The following is a 21,160-nucleotide window of genomic DNA, read 5'->3' as shown; positions in this document are numbered from 1 at the left end:
TAATGATTTAATATTATTTCAATGAGCCAAAATCATTTCCATAATAAATTTAAAATTTCAAAGAAAATGCCACTAGAAAAATGATATTTTTATTAAGCTATTCCAATTTTTAAAAATCTGTTTTGCTTACAATATATTTGAGTTTTGTCACAAATATTTGTTGTTTTCCATTATATGGAAAAACTTAATGTCAATTTTCATTTATCCAGGATGGTCAAAACACTAGCAATCAACTGAATCTTTTACTTAAGTAAATTTCAAAGAACTAGAGTATGATAAAAGGACTTTTAAATTAAACTGTATTTTAAACTTCCTTTGAATAATTTTATCTAATATTTATTGGAATGTGTTAATCTTAGTTACTTATATCTATTTCCCTAGCTTGTGTGGTGTCTCACAGGCAGAAACCATATCTGATTGATCTTTGTATCCTTTGTCTCTGGCAGTTAATTTACATTTGCTGTATAAATCAATGAATAAATAAATAAACAAATGAAACAATAAAGTACTTTAGGATTTTAAGCTTACAATCAGGAATACTAATCATAACTATTAGTGAACTGTCATTTCTTCTATTAGAAGACTTTAAGTAGTGTTTGAATCTATACTGACACTGAAAATTGGGGAAAAAAGTTCTTATATCAGCATGTTTACTTTCCTACAGAATAAAGTCCTTTATTCAGGTTTTGAGTCCTGTGGTCGTTTGGATATTGAATAAGCAGTAGTTTACTGTACTGTCTTTGGAACTCATAAAGCTTAAGCCAAATTTAAAACATTAGTCGTCCACATTTTTCTGTATTAAATACATATAAAACACACAGATTTATGAACAGGAATGTAAAGAAATATTGATATTGTTTTATTTGGAAATCAGATAGGTTTTTATGAAGCAATGCTTTGATGATTTACATGAGTCAAGACTAAATTACCTTCCATGTGTACATGGGCTCAAAAATTGAAGGAAAAAGTGCCTTAAAAAACATGTTTGAAGTTTTCCTATACCCAACATATTTGAAAAACAGTTCATGTAACAATAGCAGTTATTTTTGTTGCTTATCTAATGGGTTTCAAAGTCAGAATTCCAAAAAGTATCTAGTGAAATATCTCTTAGCATGCAATAGATCATCCTGGCACCAATAATTAAGAGGACTTTATTCAACTCACAAAATATTGATCAGTGCAAGTAATTCCACTTTTACAGCTTTCTCTCTTTACCCTATTCCCTAGTGATCTGGAAAATGGGCTACTAGGGACAAGATTGTATTCTGCACTGTGTAAACTTGTAGCACTCCTAACCAAGGGGGCAGGTTCATGATCTCTGATTTTATCAAGGATGCAGCAGCAAGTTTGGGTGGCAGTCTTTCAAAAACGTGGTGGACACCTGTACTCTTCATTAGATCTAGCAATGTCCATTTCATGTGGTGATCCAATTCGCTTGAGGCATCTACTCTACAAAGGACTCATTAAATTTCCCTACCAGCAGACACATATGGCGAGTGGTAGTTGTGGAAGAATCACCTCTTTCACCAAGAGCTCCCTAGGCCAATAATGGAGGGATCATGACTGGGCATATAGATAATGCCATTGCAGATATGTATGAAGGTCAGTTTAGATTGAGCCTCATATTGAGGTATAATGGCATGATTATTACCAGGAGAAGTATGTTTACTTGTACTCCTAGGTTTAGCTTATTGGTTCTTTGTATACAGCCTCTCATATGTTCATTCAGCAAGTGGTTCTCTCTTCTATGTTTAGCTTATTCCAAATTTATCTTTGCTGAAGTTCACTTGATATCAATTGACCTAAGCTGTTAAGTAAATCATTGTAAATTTCTCAGATCTAGTTAAACCATTTACTGACAACTGAGTTGCATGTTGCCTGGTGAAATACATAGTAGCTCCCATTCAATTTGGAGGAGAGATCAAGTACATAATTAAAGGAGGTCAAGTTAAATGACTAAATCTGGTAGTGGATATTTCCAAGTGAGCTTAGGTTTGTTTCATGGGAAAAGCACTTCTTCAAAACTGAGAAAGCTCTAATTTAAACTCTTAAGTGAATCTGTAATCACAGTGGTACTAGTAGTAGTTACTGGCATTTTCTCTTTCTTCTAGCCTCATGGATCCTATAAATACCATTTCATTATCACACCTCAAAATTAAAGTGGAAGATTTGGTTCTACTACTAGAAACAAAATAACTTTCTTTACAAGCTTCTTGACCAAAGAATCACCAAAATAAAATTAAAATGATTGATTTCATCACAGAAAGAACTTTGACTTGAGACCTCAAATAACTTTTGAAATATAGCTTCCTAGCCACTCAAGGCTTTATGTAGCATCATTCTGGGTTCATTTCTTAAAATTTCAGTAGATCTGCAGCCCAAGACAGTTCTACATTTTTTTAAACAGTTCTACATTTCCAAGTCCACAAAGTATAACCAATCTTCTTGGCTTACTTCAGTGTAAAAACATGTTTTATTCTACATAAACATAATAGATTAGTGTGACTTAATCAATACTAATTTACCAGAACATAAAAGCATAAATCCAGTGCCTTTCAAACCCGCTTCTTATTTTCTCAGATTTTTATTATACATATACACACTTTCCATTAATTTATTTTTCTTAATAATAATTCTTATTTTTAGTTGAGTGACCTAACCCTAATATTAAAAGTGTATGTTCACTCCAAGATTAAGAAAAAAAACCCAACTTTTGTTTTCCACTCCTTCATTTCCAAAATATCTTGGATTTTCAGAGGCCTTAAGCCATATTCTCTCCTCCTTTTATTTATCCAGTCACTATAAAGCTGGCTAACAGAAACATTTCCCACACGTATCTAATTTGCCGTTAAGTACCCTGAACCTTTGTGTGAGCAAAGTGAGGCTGTTTCCTATCTAGGTACATGCCTTCCTTTATGGCATATTAAACAAGCTACATTTCTCCTGAGTCAAAACAAGGAAAAAGCACTTTTCAATCCCAATATTCTACATGTCTATGACAAATGGAAACTTCTTTCTGTCATTTTATACTATGTGGAACAGATTGTGCCACTAAAACAAGTATCCAAGTACAAGACCTGGTTACCTGTTATTCTCTCCTCACTGCTTATTTTTTGGCAAAACATAAGTCTTTGTGCTAGAATGACTCTTGCAAATTACTGTCTTTACTTCCACTAGAGTCTTTGAGAAAGAAATTCCAGTATAAAGTTTTAATTCCCCACCCCCATCCTGACCTGGAATGTTCCTAACACTTTCAATCCATGAAGCAGTAAGAAAATTAAAATATAAATAGACTTCTCTTTCCTGAAGATCTGTTACTGATGTAAGAAAATCAAACTGTAAGTCCTTTTTTATAATATGGCTTGGGGTTTTCATTATTTAATGAACAGTTACTAAATTACTGTTGTAACATAAAACAGAATTCCACAGAGTGTGGGTTAATGGATCACCTGTATCAGAATCACCACCAGAACTTGCTGAACACGTGAGAATGTCTAGGGCCCACAAGAGAACCTCTGCATCAGATCCTTCAGAACTTTGGAATCTGCACTTTTTGCAAGCACCTGAGGAAATTCATGGCCTGTTAAATTTTGAGAAGCACAATATAAATACATCATCATCATTTGGCCATGTTGAAACCTGGACACACTTATATTCCTCTGTCCCTAGGTACTAGCCAGACTATTTTAAAAGTACTATTAAGTATAAATCAAGTAAAATATTCTTCAGTGTTCTCAGGCATAATTAATATCTGAGAACTTCCAGAGCAAGTTATTCAAATACCCTATTTTAAAACATTTCATGTACTGTTGTAATTATTCCTTTGTACCATTTGTGCCTCTAGATTGTGAGCACAGGAAGAATAGGACATCCATCATATTAATCTCTGTGACTCCAAACCCTAGCAAAGTGGGGGCATAAAGAGGGTATATAAAGTATGTTTTGAGTAGGTTACTTACAAAATGAATTTAGTCAAGTTGAAGAAAGCTTGTATTCTGGGATGTTCTCAACCCTCTCAAACATATTAAAATTTTCTGATACCTTAAAAAAGTTATTGCCTGGATTGTAGTCCAAGAAATTTAGATTCAATTCATCTTGACTGTGGCCCAGGTATAAGCATTTTATCAAATTTGAGAACCAGTGGGATAGACAGAAGAATACTGTGGTAGGCAGAATAATGAGCCTCCAAAGATTTCCATACCTAATCCCCAGAATCTGCAATTTTAAGGTTATGGACTTTAAAATAGGAAGATTATCCTAGATTATCATGAATTATCCTGGTAGGCCTAAACCCAGCCCTTCAAAGTAGAAGAGGAAGGTCAGAGTGATGCAGCAGAAGAAAGGAAGCAGAAGAGATATGGCAACATAAGGAGTTGATGCACCATTACTGGCTGTGCCATGCAGGAGCTCATGTACAAGGACCAGAAATAGTCCTCTAGGAGATAAAGGTGGCCCTCAAGCTAACAGCCAGCAAGCAAATGGGGACTCAACTGTACATCCTCAAGGAACTGAATTTTGCCAACAATCTGAATGAGTCCAAAAGCAGATTCTCTCCAGGATCTTCAGAAGAAAACACAGCTCTGCCAACACCTTGACTTTGGCCTTGTGAGACTTGGAATAGAGAAACCAGCCAAGCCCATAGGACTTCTGACCTATAGAACTGTGAGATAATAACGGTGTGTTGTTTTAAGCCACTAAATCTGTGGCAATTTTTTACAGCTGTGAGAAAAAACTAGGTACAAATACTTACCTGATCAAAAATTAATTTTCCCATCAAAACTAAGTGGTAATTTTCTTCTTCCCAACTGGTCAGTCATTCCTCCTAACTCTAGAATACAGATCTTTTTCAATTTATGATAGGGTTTTCTCCTGATAAATCATAAATTGAAATATCATAAGTCAAAAATGCATTTAATATACCTAACCTACTGAACACCATAGCTTAACCTAACCTACTTTAAACATACTCAGATCACTTACATTAGCCTACAGTTGGGCAAAATCACCTAACACAAATACTATTTTATAATAAAGTGTTGAATATTTTATGTAACATATTGAATACTATACTGAAAGTGAAAAACAGAAGGTTTTATGAGTACAGAATGGTTAAGTGTATCAGTTTTTTACCTTCATGATCTTGTGGCTGACTGGGAGCTGCAGCTGCTGCCACTGCCCAGCATCACAAGAGAATGTCATACCACATATTGCTTGCCTGGGAAAAGATCAAAATTCAAAGTAGGGTTTCTACTGAATGTGTATTGCTTTCACGTTATCATAAAGTCAAACCATTGTAAGTTGGGGACTGTCTATGTATTCATTGTACTGCAAGGCAATCACGTTAGCTAGCAGAATTTCTTTCTAGCTGCTCCTAAATTGCTGTGTGATTTTGAGAAAATTGATTCAACTTTTTTTCTGCATGGTTTACCCAACTAGGAAATGGGTACTCAACTTGATCTTTAGCTTCTTGTTTGCTACTGCATCCTTGTTAGAAGAGGTATGCTGGAGTCAGAGAGCCATATTTTCAAACTTAAGCTCTTGCAACACTTAAACTCACTAAATCTATTTCCTGACCTGAAAGTGGGTGTACAAATAGTGGCTGAATCAATGTTGCCTAGAATTTTTATCATAACTCATCTTGTCAGTGTGTTAAATTGGGTAATAGATATAAAGAATTTGTCTAATAATAAATACACAATAAGCATTAGCTCTTGCTATTATCATTATTACTATATTATTTCAATCAGTTGTCACAATGCTAATCTCAACTGAATGAACCAGCATACATATTTTAGTGATTTGGCCAAGGTCACATAGAAGCTTAGGGCTGACACAAAGCTAAGAACTCAGATTCTCTGACCCTAAATCTGGGCCCCTTTGTCCTACACCATCCTGACTCAGAGGACTGAGTCATTTATTTGGATAATTAAGGTTTAAAAAGTGCAGAATACATTTCTATTTTGCTTATTCAGTTGTTTTATTTAACTGGCCATTCATTCATTGCATTGCATTTTATTTTTATTCATAAGACACATTTATAATTTTTTTCTGGCACAATTTCTTCTTTTAATTCCTTTCCTTAGAAATGTTGTGACATTTGATTTTTTTTTTTTTAACTTATATTAGTAAATGGCTTGACAACTCAGACTTGCCATTCTGCTAAGGTACCAAAATCAAAAGCACATGTATTGTCTCACTTGCAAGCACTTTAAAATGAAGTTTAGATTAAGAAGTACTTCTAGAAATTCAATTAGTCATCTTACCCTATTTCTTGAGCAACTACTTTCACTTAGTTGTGCACGGAGACAGAAGTGAACACAAATTAAGATTTCTGCTCTCAATGAAAATATTTATCAAGTTAGATAGTGGTAATCTTACACTGATTTTAGAGGATTCGTTCAATACTTTTAAACACAGTCCATAAGAGTCATTCATGAGGTTCTAAAAAAGTATGATTTCACAACATTTAAGACAGGAAGCTAGTGCTGGGCCTCAGTCAGTACACTTTCACTGAGCTTGAGCAGGTTACATACCTTCTCAGGTGTCTCATTTGTAAAACAAAAGAGTAGGATAAGATAAATTTAAATATTGAATAAAGGTTCAAAATTTATATAAAAAGAAAAAAATGGTTAGTATAGGAACAGTTTTGTTGAAAGTAACCCAAATCCCAAGTATCCTTGAAACCAAGTCTTTCCTGAAACTTTTTTCTGGCTCAGGAAGACTTTCTCTAGGTCTCCTACTACCAATTAAAAGGAGTTTGAGTTTGAATCTAAGACAGTGGAAAGTGGACCATTTGGCTAGATGCTCTTTCTTTTGTTACATGGGAATTCAGGGAAAATGTATCTAGGCCAAAAAAAAAATCGCATCTTGATTTCACCTCTTCATATACTGCCTCTTTTTAAGAGCCATTCTTACTTTTGAAAGGCCATTTGTAAAAAAAAAAAAAAAAGGGCTAGTTCTCTCTTCTGCACTGCAGAAAATTGAAATTAGAAAAGCAAACATACTTCCTCATAAGCCCCCTTGCCAGACTTCTCAGAATGGAATCTGATCAGTTCATCTAGGCCAAGCTAAACTTATTACCATCATCATTGGAATAGCCTTAATGCTCCTAATACTGGAAACCAACAATTTCTGAAATTTAGCTACATTGGTTTTTATCTCTTTTTCATTTAACAGAAAATGACTTAGGTAAAAATTTAAAAATCATACAGTGCCAAAAATTACAGGACATGTTAAGAAATGATGCAACAATATACCCAACAAGTTAATTAATGAAAGAGTAAGAAAGATTATTACATTTAATTTATCAAAATCCTATGAGTGACTTAGTATAAAAACACATCTAATATTTAAAAAGGCAATAAAAACCCTCATAAAAACCTCCAGAAAGTATTTTATTTTTGAAATGACACCTTAGTTTAATAATAACCATTAAATTCCAAATGCTAAGAAAACATATATTGTAAATATTGTCCCATTGCTAATGATACAGTTTTCCTTTTTCCAAATTTATTGAAATAAAGTAACATCCAACTGATATTTATAATTAGCATAATTGAGGGACAATGTGTGAGGTCAGTTACAAGTAGAGGCAGTAGTTGTACTGATTACTAATATGAGTAAGATTTCCTGATTTTAAAACCCAACTCAGCCTGTTTAACTTTAAGTTGAAGTTAAACAACTTCAGTAAGAATAGTTTTCTCATTTGCAAAATAGTTTGTAAACCAAAAGGCTATTGTGAAAATAAAATGAGATAATGTACCTAAACATTTTAGAACACAGTAAATGTTAGTTATTATTATTATATCACATTAAAATTTTTAATAATATAAGTAAGTTCATACATGTTTTAAGTTATTTGTTACAATTTCAATAGCATTATAGGTGAAAATTAATCCTGTATTTCAAGGTGATCATCATAAGCATCTTGACTTTTTATCTTCTGTAGAAATAGTATGATTGTTTCTATTGTCATTTAAATCAGTTATGAAAATATTGAGTTAAGTGAATGATAACAAGTATCTTCCAAATATAATGTCCATCTAGTTAATAAATAACTGCATATTTCCTAATACTGAGCTTATATAAACTAAAACTCTAGCAAATTGTACACATTGTAATCAGTCACACTGTAAAGAATATAACGTGCTAATCCAATTAAAAACAAGATATAAAACCTCTCAAATTTGACTTTAATTTTAGGTTGACTGTAACAGCCTTTACTAACATTGTATTGGAACCAAAAAGAAAAACATTGACTCTATGCTTACTTGCTTATCTAATGAACATTCCAGGGTGAATAGTTGAATAACCATTAAAGAGAGATAATATTGTGATTAAATTTAGGACTTCATTTTACACTCTGAAGTACTTACTCATGGGAATAATTTTCCCATTGTGGACATAATTAGCCATTTCCGGTGATTTTGGTCACCTTCTTTTTATTTGAAAGAGGCAAGTGGCCAAATATCAGCCTAATTAGTAAAAGGTAGGTGGGAACCTGAAAAAAATTGCTTTGTACTTGATGGAACAATCTCCCTCCAGGAGATCTAATATGGAAAGAATTGCTTGCCCAAGAGCATAGAAACAAAATACATCTTTCCAGCTCTTTGGACTACGAGCTTTATACCTATTTCCCTTCCACAAAGTCAGGAATCAAGTTCTATGCGAAAACATGTTTTCTTCCTCAGACAATAAAATCAGAAAGTATATAATTCTGCTGGAGTTTTAATTTGAATTAACATAATAGTCCATCATAAAAGTTATGGTATTTTTGTTATTTGTTTTCAATCTTTCTCAAAAAAAATTTTTTTAAACACCACCTACTAGCATATCTCAGCATTTCGGAACCACGGGAACTCTGTTGATACTGTTGGTCTGGCACACTTTCTTTTTTTCCCTGAAAAAATGAACCTCTCTTTCCACTGGAAAATCTATTCCCTCTGGTTCAAGTGAGGCTGCTCTACTGAGGTAGGGAGTGACTGAAAACTGGTCAGATTAGCACGATCCTCTGATTTAGGTTGATTTAGGCATGAAAATGTGATCCAATCTGTACCGTCAAAATTCTCCCTGGGACATTTCTTTTAATGTTATCAGGGAAAAACCATCAGGTTACATTTTATGCCTAAACAGGATTGATTTGGAGTTTTGTCTCTTGCAACCAACACGTTTCTAACTAACAATTTGAGAAATGCTAGTGTAGTGGAAAGATTACTAAGAAGGTTCCATTTTGCATTCTGCCTAGCTTTACCGAGCCTAAGATAGTTACACTGCCAGCGCCCAGTTTCCTGACCTGTAAAATAAGATGACTTCAATCTCTCTTACACCTTGTAATCTAAATATCTCCAAATTATTTTCTTTTTCACCAAGGCAGGACATCATTATTCATTTCCAAAGCATATTCCAAGCCCAGCCAATATGAGTTCATAAACTAACTTTTTCCACCCAATATATCTATGATGTGATTGTTTTTTTCTAAATTTGAAATAGCCTTAGCCATATATGCCCTTGGATAATCCACAGCTAATATGTGCCTGCAATAAGATATTTATAGCTAATTCAAAAAGTAAATGCAACTCTTACATGAAAACAAGTGAATAAATTTTTGTGACCTTGGGTTAGGCAATATTTTTTGACATGATACCAAAAGCACAAGTGACCAAAAAAAAAAGATAAATTGGACTACAACAAAATTAGAAACTTTCGTGTTACACATGATACCATCAAGAAAATGATGAGGCAACTCACAGAATGGGAGAAAATATTTGCAAATTACGTATTCGATAAAGGACTTGTATTCAGAATATACAAAGAACTATTACTACTATTAGATAATAAAAAGACAATCCAATTAAAAATGGGCAAAATATCTGAACAGACATTTCTCCACAGAGATATATGAATAACTAATAAGCATATGAAAAAAATGTTCAACATCACTAGTCATAGGGAAATGCAATTCAAAACCACAATAAGTTATGAGTTCATACCCACCAGGATAGCTGTAGTGAAAAAGAAAGACAATAACAAGTAGGAAAGGATGTGAAGAAATTGTAACCTTTATACATTGCTGGTGGGAATGTAAAATGGTACAGCTGCTTTGGAAAGTGGTTTAACAGTTTTTCAAAATATTAAACATAGAGTTACCATATAACTCAGCAATTCTACTCTAGATATTTACCTAAGAGAAATGAAAACATATATCCAAAAAACCATTTGTACTTGAATGTTCATGGCAGTATTATTTTTAATAGCCAAAAAGTGGAAACAACTCAAATGTCTATCAACTGATGAATGGATAAACAAAATGTGATATATTCCCCAAATGATACATTTTTTGTCAATAAAAAGAAAGGAATACTTATACATACTACAACATGGATAAACCTTGTCAACAGTAAGCTAAGTAAAAGAACCCAGCCACAAAAGACACATATTATGTGATTCCTTTTATATGAAATGTCCAGAACAGGTAAACCTATAAAAACAGAGACCGTATTAGTGGTTGCTTTGGGCTGGGGGAGAGTGGTAAAGGGGAGTAATTGCTAATGGGTACGGAGATCCTTTTTAGGGTGATGAAATGTTCCAAAATTAGATTGTGGTGATAGTTGCACAACCCTGTGAATATGCTAAAGCCATTGAATTATACACTTTAAATTGATGGACTATATATGATTTATATCTTAAAAAGTAAATGCAAAATAAGGTGTGTATATCTAAGGGAAGATTTACACTAGATTTAGGAGAACATCTAGTCTCATTTCTCTCTTCTTTGTCAAGGGACAAATAATTTTCATGTTGTAAAACAAAATACATTGACCAAAACACCTGCCTAGTTTACATGGATGTATACTGAGTTGTCCCTTCAATTTGATGCATTACCTCATGTTCAACAACACCCAATCAACTCTATTTTACATGCTTAGTACTGTTTTAATTTGTAAGGAAAAGTACATTTGCATTGAAATTTGCTTTCACCTCATACAAAAAAATTTTACATTTCCCTTGAAGAATAAATATGTTTACTTAAAATAACCATTATACACAATTGAGCAAAAAGTATAATGATATCTAAGAAAATTTCCCTAAATTAAATAGGATTTGTAGTTGTTTATCTCTTTTCTCTTGACAGTAATTTCTTTTCTCTACATTTCTATAGCATTGTTTCATTTTCTGATAGGAGTAGAAACTGACAATTTGTATACAAAAATGCAGATATTTTTATCTCATTTGCGGCATATTTTAATTGTGTGATTACAAACCATAACAATAAAGAAATAGCACACAGGAGTATTAGCAAGAAAGAGAAGAGAAATTATTGAACTTTGGTTCATTCTTGGAAATAAACCCTGGTTAAAAATCCTATATCCCAGGACTTCCCTGATGGTCCAGTGGTTAAGAATCTGCCTTCCAATGCAGGAAATGCGGGTTCCATTACTGGTCGGGGAACTAAGATCCCACATGCTATGGGGCAACTAAGCCCCCATGCCACAACTAGAGAAGCCCACGTGCTGCAACAAAAACCTAGCACAACGAAAAAAAAATTTTATATCCCAAATATTTCCCTTTTATGACGTTATTAATAGGTAAAAGAACAGTGAAAGAAGAATAGAGAGAAAGGAAAGAAGGAAGGAAAGAAGAAAGAGGGCAGGAATGTGTGTCTCAAGTAAATGTACACTTTATTTAAAATTAACTCTATTTTTCATTATTTTTATAAAGAATCAAACAGAATGTTGATAATACTAAAATTTGTTCCTTTACAGATTTCTTTTTCTCACAACCAATAAACATAATTCCACCTTAATATTTTTTAGTATATTCATTTGAATATAAAATTTATTTGTTTGAAATATATAGTATATATCAAAAGCTATGTTAAATACTGGGGATCCAGAAATGCTATAATTTTTTACCTTAGAGTTAGTAAAAAATCTTGTAGGGGAAAAAGATGTACAAATGTAGATAATAAAGTATTATAGATAGTCAATAAATATTTGTAGTGTCTGATCAGATAGAATGATGCATTTTAGATAGGAGAAGTGTGTGTGTGCACGCTCATGCATGTAGAGAGAAACATATAGAATATGACACTTATGTGGAGTTTCAAAAAATCAGTAATTTGGAAGTGTCAGGTGCTAAAAAGATGCAAGTACTTATGAGATAAGGCTTTCTTGAAAGACAGGGATGCAAATTAAAGATGGTATTTTCTGTCATATTGAAGAGTTTTGATTTAATGCTCTAGGCTATAGATTTTCATCTCTATGCCTACTCTGATTTGCTGTTGATGGCAGGCAGTATTGCTGCACTGAGCAGTGATGAGGTTGAGTCTAGGCTCAGTGAGCATCACTGATGCATCAGTGATGTCTGCCATGGGCATCATCCTAAGAAGGAATGACAAGTATTCAAAATATTTGCTAACCCAGCTGCAGAAAAAAAAAATAATAATAATTGTAGGAGAATTAAGTAGTAGAACAGTACGTCAAGATTTTCATTTTACAAAGTATGAGGGTTAATTCAGAGATGGTGACAAGGGCAGTTGTACAGAGATGAATTAGAATACTGCAGTGACTTCTAAGTAAGTGAGGCAAGAAAATACTGTAATCATGGAGGCTGGAACTAAGATTAATAATGATGGGGATGGAAAGCAATATTTAAAAGTCAGAGATATTAAAAAGGTTAAACTGTGAAGATATTAGAATTCAGTTGAGTGTAATTAACCTAAATGAATTCCCCCAATTCTAATATGAGTATCTGGCTTCCAGTCAGTAATATAGGGTCTACAACAGAGGAAAACAAGTGTGGGAAAATATCTGAGTACAGATGAGATATTATGAAGAAGAAAATGCCTGAGAGTGTTTGTCTAGATAGTTCTGGAAATTAGTAAGGAAGGGCCTTGAAATAAAATGTTCACACTCATCATAATATAATAGAAGAGTAAAAGGTGCCATTTTTTCCAGAAACACTGTCTATAATGGGAAAGGATTAGACAGTGTACTCTAAGAGATGTACATGGAATTGAATTGGAGCACATTTCAAAAACACTGGTGGAATTTAAGGAATTCTTTCCTTCAAAAGGAAGACTGTGTGTTGATAGAGGATAAAGGTAGAGCTTTCTAGAGACTAGGAACTAGAAACACGAAGGCATAGGTTCATGAAAGAGCAAGGCTTGTGTGAGTAAGGGTAAAGGTGCAGGCTTGAAGGAACTTGAGAATCTTTAGGAAATCAATGCGGGGAAACCTGGATATGTGACTTGAAACATTTCCCAGGCACCCAGTCCCATGATGTACTCTACAACTGCTGTAATTTTGCACATACCAAACACAGCTTATTTTTAATTACTTAGTCCTGTGACTAAATCTGGGTTGTAATTTAAAAATAGATATTCCATTGCAAAAGAAGTTACACAGGAAGAAGCTCCTTGCTGAATTAAGCCATGCTTAAGTGAGAACTGCTGCTTAAGAACAACACGTTCCCTGTGAAAAAAAGATGGCAAGTCCCTTTCAGCGAGTCTAACCTTTATGGAGTGCTATTATCAACTCAATTTTATGTTTTTTCCTGTTTCACAAACATGTTCCCAAAAGACTTTTAAAATAGCTTTCTTTCCTGCTAAATTGTTGTGCAAGCACTTTTTCTGAATCTCAGCCTTAACTGGACCAGGATGTGTTAAAGAAAAAAAATGCCCTGTCACTCTTGACATGGTATAATAGGCCTTAACAACAACAGTAAAACATTTTCCTAACCTGACTGCCCCTCCTCTCACTGAATCTTAAGACAGTGCATTTTCATGAAAATGCAAAATACCCTGAAGAAACAACAGAACAGGCAATTTACCCAAAAAAGTCACCATTTTAAATCAAGTGAAAAATCTGTCCACCGAAGTAGGATTTTTCTCCAAATAAAGAGAAAAAAATTACTACAGAAAATAAATGTTTTGTAAGAGTTAAAATAACCTAAAAGAAAATAAATTAGTCATATGAAATGGTCCCCTAGGTACCCAGTAAGTTGATCTTTCTTTTTTTTTTCTTCTTTTGGAGGAAAAGAAAAGAATCACAACATCCTGAAATCTGTCTTGGTCACTTCAAAACAAACCCCAAGTATTTTGGGGGCAAGTTTATCAAACTGCAACTCAGGCTGTAGTGTTATGCATGTCTGTCTTTGCAGAGAGAAGTGTTTCTCCATCAAAAGTCTTTCTAAACAGCAATCAAAATAGCAATCTCAGAAAAGAAAAAAAAAAAAAAGGAAGAGAAGGAGGAGAAGGAGGGAGAGGAGGGGGAAGAAGAGGAAAGTAAATAAAAGATAAACACAGCCTCATGGCCACTTTGATGGGGGCTATGGCTAGAAAACTCACATGTGGCTTTCTGGGACAGGAGTCAGTGCATTTATCTGAACAGTATGCTGCTTTTGGCAACGGATAACGACAACTTTTTAAAAATAACAGTAGGGGACTTGTATTGGGGAAAAAAAAGACAGGAAAACGGTAGAAAGCAAGATGCAGGGCAAAGAGCACAGGTTTTTGCGTCAATGGGCTCTGGTTTTGGATACCAGCTGTAGTATTTACAAACTGGGAATGTAGGCAGAAACCTAACCTGCAACATTTACCTGGGTTTCTGTAGTTCTCAGATGGGCATTGCACTTCTATCTTAAATATACCTATGGGGGTTAAATGTAATAACCCACATAATCACCTGTTGCTATCTGGGAAGTGATAAGTGCTCAGAAAGTAGTGGTCTCTATTCTCCCCTGCAGCGGACGAGAATGCCATGGTTTGCTTTAATCGGTCTCAGTGACAAGACTTGCAATTTTGGTTAAAATTATATGTGAATATTTAACAATGCCAACCTTCTCAGCTTTCTGTAAAAGAGGAGATTATTGGCCATCAAAGGCCTGGGATTTACCATGTTCAAAGGGGAGTGACAATGGACTCTAAATCCAAAATTGCTTGTTTTCTTATGAACACTACTTCGCTCAATACATAGCACTGCTAACCCTTGCTCTGTTAGGAGGTACCATTTCACATATATACATATACATATATATATATATACACACACACACACACATATACACACATACATGACATCAGGCCTTTTTACTAAGAAGGTAATAAATACCAGTGTTCCAGTCTCTTCTTTAGATCCCCAGGACAATATTATTAAGGAGGTGAAATCTTTTATGCTTTGTCACAAACACATACCCTATGAAGATTTCTACATCTGCATTATCAATTGTTTTTGATTTTCTTAATCCCTGGATGAAAAAAACCCAGTAAAACTGAAGGCATCAGATATATTATCTGGAAACAGGGAGTTTTTAGCTGGAGGCAGAATAGTGCAAAGATATAAAACGTAAAGAGTTGAAGGAGAAAGAAAGAAAAAACTTGCAGCAGTTCTTAGGTAAGCTTATTTTGTTGTCCAAAACAATTAAAATTAATACAGACATATATATAACACTAATTAGATTAATAATTTATTATTTCTTAATTAAATAGTACTCTTTGTGTTTTAAGATATAATGTTGCCTTTTAATATAAAATAGTGTGAATGTGGGGCTGTAAGTAGCTGGGCTTTATCCCTTCATTCTTATGGTTAAAACTGAATTCTGGCCCACATCACCACCATCCCCAGCCAAAGTAAGAAAAAGAAAAGAGGGAAAAAGATATGTTTGTTCGTGGCGAAGAAACAATAAAAACAATACCTTATCTCAAAAAAAGATTTTGAAGCTCAAAAATAATTTCTTGTTCTGTAAAATTGCATATATTTTGATTTAGCTCATTGTTTTATGAAAATTATTTGTAACTATTTGATTTAGCTCTTACCTTTTATGAAAATTATTTGTTAGCTCTTACCATTTTATGAAAATTATATGTACTTAAAAAATTGGAAATAAATTCATTAACTAATGAAGATGTTTAGAATACTCCATTCACAATTCAATGTAAGTTTTCTGTTAAATATCTTTATTGTGAAGAAAATCTTAGGAGGATTCTACCTCTGCATAATGGTGGGTACAATTGATAAGAAAAAGGAGGAAAAAAAGAGGACGTATTGGGGAACCTAACATTATAAGTCTGTTTGTTTGGGTATATCTATGGTCTCTTAAAGTAATCATTGCTTAAAACACTGTGGTTGGTACTTAAAATAAGCAACTAATAAGTTTTGAAAAAGATGTGGTTTGGTCCTTTTGTGTGTGTGTGTGTGTGTGTGTGTGTGTGTGTGTGTGTGTGTGTGTTTTCTTACATAAGAGAGGGAGAGAGAGAGAGGGAGAGAGAGAGAGCTAAAACTGGAAGACAGAAGGACAGGGTTTCCCATTTTATTTCCTACATAGGGAAGGAGTGATGGAATCCACATCATTAAATACACACATTAACTACTTAACTGGAAAATCTTTTAGTCAGATATAAGAAGAGCAGAATTCTCAAAAAAAATAGAACTGTTTGTCCTATAAGGCTAATGATGCTTTATGAAGGATCTAATTACTGTCTTTTCAGGACTTATCTTTGGCTCTCTCATCCTCAGGAAACCCTCTCTGAACTCCTTAAGTCCCTAATGTTCCCACCACAGAAAGACTGCACCCTCTTACAGCACATTATCACACTAGACTTAGTTCAGTCTGATTTTTTACTTTCTCCCACCAAATGTGAGTGCTATTTGAGGGCGTTTGAGGGTACTGCCTTACTAACCTTTGGGTCCCCAGGACATTGCCTGGTGTGTAGTAACGTTTACCAGTTTTTTTAATGAACAAATGAAATAAATATTCATCACAAAATATGTCTATAGTTATAATAATTAAAATCGTTTTAATGATTTACAAAGACTGATCACAGCAAAATTCATGTGTATTTAGGAAGAGTGTATGACTAGTTAAAAATGGTTTGTCTCATCCATTTGTCAAATAAAGAAATACACTTAAACTAGTCCAAAAAATGTTTTCTCTCTGATGGCTGAAGAAAATTTTTACAAATTAGTGGGTGATAATATCATGGCGATTAAAATTGGCAAGTTGTGAACATTTTCAAATGAACTGCTTCTTTTAATTCTAAAATGGTGCATATTCAAAACTTCAGTGGTATATTTTTGCTGTTAATCCTGGAAATTTGTGCTATTATATTCTAAGAGAAAAAAAACAAATTTAGAAATAAAAGAATGAGAAATATTTTGGCATGAGGTAAGGGCTGAGATACAGTGAGATATAAATATATGCTGCTTGATATTAAAGTTTTCTTTAACGTTAAGCATATATTTAGGTAAAATGTTGCTATTCTAAAAAATTCGAATAGCTTCAGGTTGAGTGTGAATAAAACCAGCGTTCTAATTTTAGCCAAACCTGGGGATCACAGCGGAAAAGGAGTGAAGGCCGGCTCTAGTGTAACCTAAAGCTTCTTGTGCATAGTGCGGTAAGATTACTAGTATTTCCACCTCTATATGTTGTCTTCTGTCACTAAACAAGCTCTATATAATTTGAACAAAACCATTTACCTTTGGTAGTCTCAGTTTTGTTTTGTTTTGTTTTTAAATCTGTAAAATAAGGGTATTGGACTAGATTCTTAAGGTCCTTTTTTGTTCTTTAATTCTACTGTTCTGAGGGGAAATATCATTGTTATTTTATCTAAGACATATATTAATGTAAATCCATTAAGTATTGAAAGCTAAACTAAAGAAAATTTTCCTCACTAATTTGTTTCAGATCTACATGCAACAAATATTACAGTTTGCAAAATAATGCTATTTTGATATCTATTTAAATATTTAGAAAACATTTTAGGATTTCATTTTTTAGCTTTAGTGAGTTTTTTTCTTTTTTTTTCCTCCTCCCAATGCCTTAATAAATGAGTAAGGCAACACTTTTAAGAAGCATGACAGTATATTTTAAAGTTTATTTAAAACATTATTAAGAAATAGGCAATCTGTTGATACAAATAAAACTCAAAGATGCCTAACGTGATATTCATAAAATTATATTACATGCTATATATCTTTCTTTTAAAAAGGTAGGATGATATGGAAGCCCAAACACCTATAAATGAAATATATGAATGAATCCAATATAACCTTTCCCTGGAGTCTCTGTTCTGTACAAATGAAAATTTAAAAACTCCCTTCTGTAGCTGGCTTTTTTTTTTTTTTTTTTGCCCTTGTGATAATCCAGAATGGATCTTGAATTTTATTGTAATTCGCCTACAAATCCTCCCATCTCAGAAATGCTACCAAGGAAATTTTAGTAAAAGAAATTAAGTAATTTAGTCACTGTATAGTTGATTGAAATAATTATACTCCAGTGATAGCTAAAGAATAGCTCAACCAAGAAGAAAAAGGTTTATAAATGCAGTTTTTTCTTTAACATTTTTTTCTTTATTTTTTTTTCTTTAACATTTTTATTCTATTCTCTTCCTCCATGCTCTATATAGTTTGTAATTAAAACAACATTTTATGGAAATATAGAACTTGCTTTTTCCTAAAAATTATGTAGCAATTACATTTTCAAGAAAGCACAAATAAATTATTCCAGCACACGTAAAATGTTTACAATTACTCTTGGTTAAAAGTCTGAAGCCTTTTTCTTTCTTCCCTTTTTGTCGCCTTCTCCCCAGTTTTCTCCCTTGACTGCAGCAGTCACTGTGAGCCCTTTGTAAAGGAATGTTTTACATGTGAATGCCTTTAATTGACTCTGTTTACCAAATAATGATGGATAATAGCCTTGAAATCCCTGGGAAAATGTTTACAACACTAAAGTCTGTTTTGTTTCCTTCCCCTCCATTGGATCAGCTTTTCAAACTTATTTGTTTTGATTTAGGAGATAACTTTAATATTGTCAGGATTGTTCTCTGGACCAATAAAGGAGATATTATTGTGATCTAATCATCTGTCAGAGAGGATGAGAAAGAGAGAATATTCCAAATGGGGGAAGGACCAAGTGCAAAAAAATCTTTTTTAAAGACATGGAGAAAAGCATGAATATCAAAAAGACACAGTATTTATCTCTCAGAATTTTGAAGTTTAAAGAGATTCAAACATTCATTCTGTTTTCCCTGACATTGTATATGTGATTATTGTCAGCTGTTATATTTTAAACCTTTTAAGGTAATTGCTATCTATCTGATGGCTGCCCTACCATAATTGTTATATCATATTTTTATCAGTTAATTAAATTTTATCTCCCCCCCATATGAGGAAAGCAAGAGAATGTTATAGAACTATATTACTTAAGACTTTGTTATTCATATACCAAAAGGACAAAAGTAGGTTTGGGGCAGTAAAATTTTCAGCAAAATAATGGAAATTATTCTTCTCTTCAACAATTCTGGTAGAAAAACTCCCTGAAGTAATTGTTATTGGCCTGACCTTAAAATAATCTCTATTCAAGCTAAAATTTGTATGTTGACAGCACCAGGGCTGACGCAAAAACTGTGATTTATGTCTCAATAGATATAAAATACCAGAGAAGGCAACCCAGAGTTGCTTTGCTTACATTTTCATCTTGGGAGAAGTGAGAAAGACTATTTTTATAGAGTTAGTCACTGATTGAGTCAGTATTTCGTTGAGTGTTGATATAAACTGTCACTATGTATCTAAATAACCTAGGCAAATCATTTTATCCCTCTAATTTTGATATCTACATAAAATGTGAATAATTGTAGTATATCCTATTTAGGGTTTATGTGTTAGTATGTAGTGAGCTAACATTTTCTGACACATTAGTAAGCACTCAATGTGAATTATTATTATGATACAATTTTAATATTGGTTATCATTAATTTTCACACAGCAGGAGGAATGGGAAGTACAATATCTAAATAGGGACATCAGCATAGCAAATATTTTATTTATGCAAAAATTTCATTTATGGGAAGAAAGTTCTCTTTTCTACCATGTTTTATTAGGGTGCAAGTATGGAAAGTTGTATAAGTGTAGTTGCCTAAGAGGTCAATTAGCATATTCTTAGCCAAAGAGGTGTTTGAATTCCTCAATATTAGTCAATAGTATTTCATTCCTAAATATAAAAGTAACTTTACATAGTAAAGTTATAAATAGATGACCACGTTTTAAACTCACTGCTCACATATTAATGTAGGCAGCAGCATGCCATAATGAACTCATTTAAAATCTACTTTGCTCTGAGAGGTCATAATTATTAGCAGCTAGATCTGTAGGATGTTGAAAACACAATCTTTCCTTCATCATAATAGAATAAATAATGTCTACACATGTGAATCTTGGCTAAAAATAGGATCTAAATGGCAACCTATGCACCGTATTCCATCTACTATCTTTATACCAGCTACACACTGAATACCCAGAGGTTGAAGAAAAACACATAGAAACATGGACATTTAAGACAGATTTTCCCAGGACCGTGGAGGCATTCCAATTAATGTAGAGGTGGACTCAGAAACAGCCAGTGCCTACCCAACAGACAAAAAATTGACACACACTCCATCCCAAATTTAACCTCTTATCTGAAGCTCAGAGGATTGTGAGCTGTACTCACCAAGAAATTAGTAAATGTAGGTGTTTTTGGTTTTAAAACAAAACAAGGCCAGAGATGTGTGTCTATTCTTTTTGTACATTTCCCCCCCCATTCATCAGGAATTTTATTTCCCAGAAAACAAGAAATACATTGTTTTTGTTGATTGATTAATTGATTTGGTTAGGAGTAGACACTGGTGCTGTCTCAATAATCTCTATGGTTAAGGGTTAATCCCATAAGTCAAGCCCTATGGGGAAGGAAGAAGTAGCAAGGGCCCTGGTGAAGAGGTTTTAATGCATTCTATTGGTCAAACCGTGAGAGTTCCAGATGATAGGATATAGGATATGAGAAAATTCCACTCTAGAAAAATCTAGATAAATGCTTTGTAAATGTTGGGACTTTGGCTAAAATTATGCTTATCTGCTTGCCTTTAAACTTCTGACATGAAAAGGGGTTTTGATGAAAGCCTAGAGAACAGTGAGCATAACCAAGGGAAATTCTCAAGATGTCTGTCGGCGAGCAGGTCTATCTTCAGGCCACGATCAGCAACCAAAATAAAATAAGTTTTTTTAAAAAGGGGCATACTTGAAAAATATTGAATCACAAAAGAAAGAGAAATCCTTCTGAAGAATCTGAGGAAGAGTATACATTTGAAAAGTATACTTACTAACAGAGAAACATTTTTATAAGCCATTGT

General features: G+C 33.4%; 1 protein-coding gene across 8 annotated transcripts in view; it reads right to left on the bottom strand.

The window, feature by feature from the left end:
* Window positions 1–21,160, bottom strand: part of CALCRL (calcitonin receptor like receptor) — a 104,772-nt gene that overhangs the window by 45,223 nt on the left and 38,389 nt on the right. For 2 of the 8 annotated variants that reach the window (XM_032638390.1, XM_032638386.1), the window contains one exon: window positions 3,450–3,580. The exons of 3 other annotated variants lie outside the window; for them this stretch is intronic. The gene's annotated coding sequence lies outside the window, so the exon portion shown is untranslated. Of the gene's footprint in view, window positions 1–3,449; window positions 3,581–5,130; window positions 5,216–21,160 lie in introns of all 8 variants that reach the window. 3 more of the 8 variants (XM_032638384.1, XM_032638388.1, XM_032638383.1) reach the window with 2 other exon arrangements.

The sequence above is a fragment of the Phocoena sinus genome, chromosome 7 (genome assembly GCF_008692025.1).
Source record: "Phocoena sinus isolate mPhoSin1 chromosome 7, mPhoSin1.pri, whole genome shotgun sequence".
NCBI classification, from domain to species: domain Eukaryota; kingdom Metazoa; phylum Chordata; class Mammalia; order Artiodactyla; family Phocoenidae; genus Phocoena; species Phocoena sinus.
This window is presented reverse-complemented; position numbering and strand designations above follow the sequence as displayed.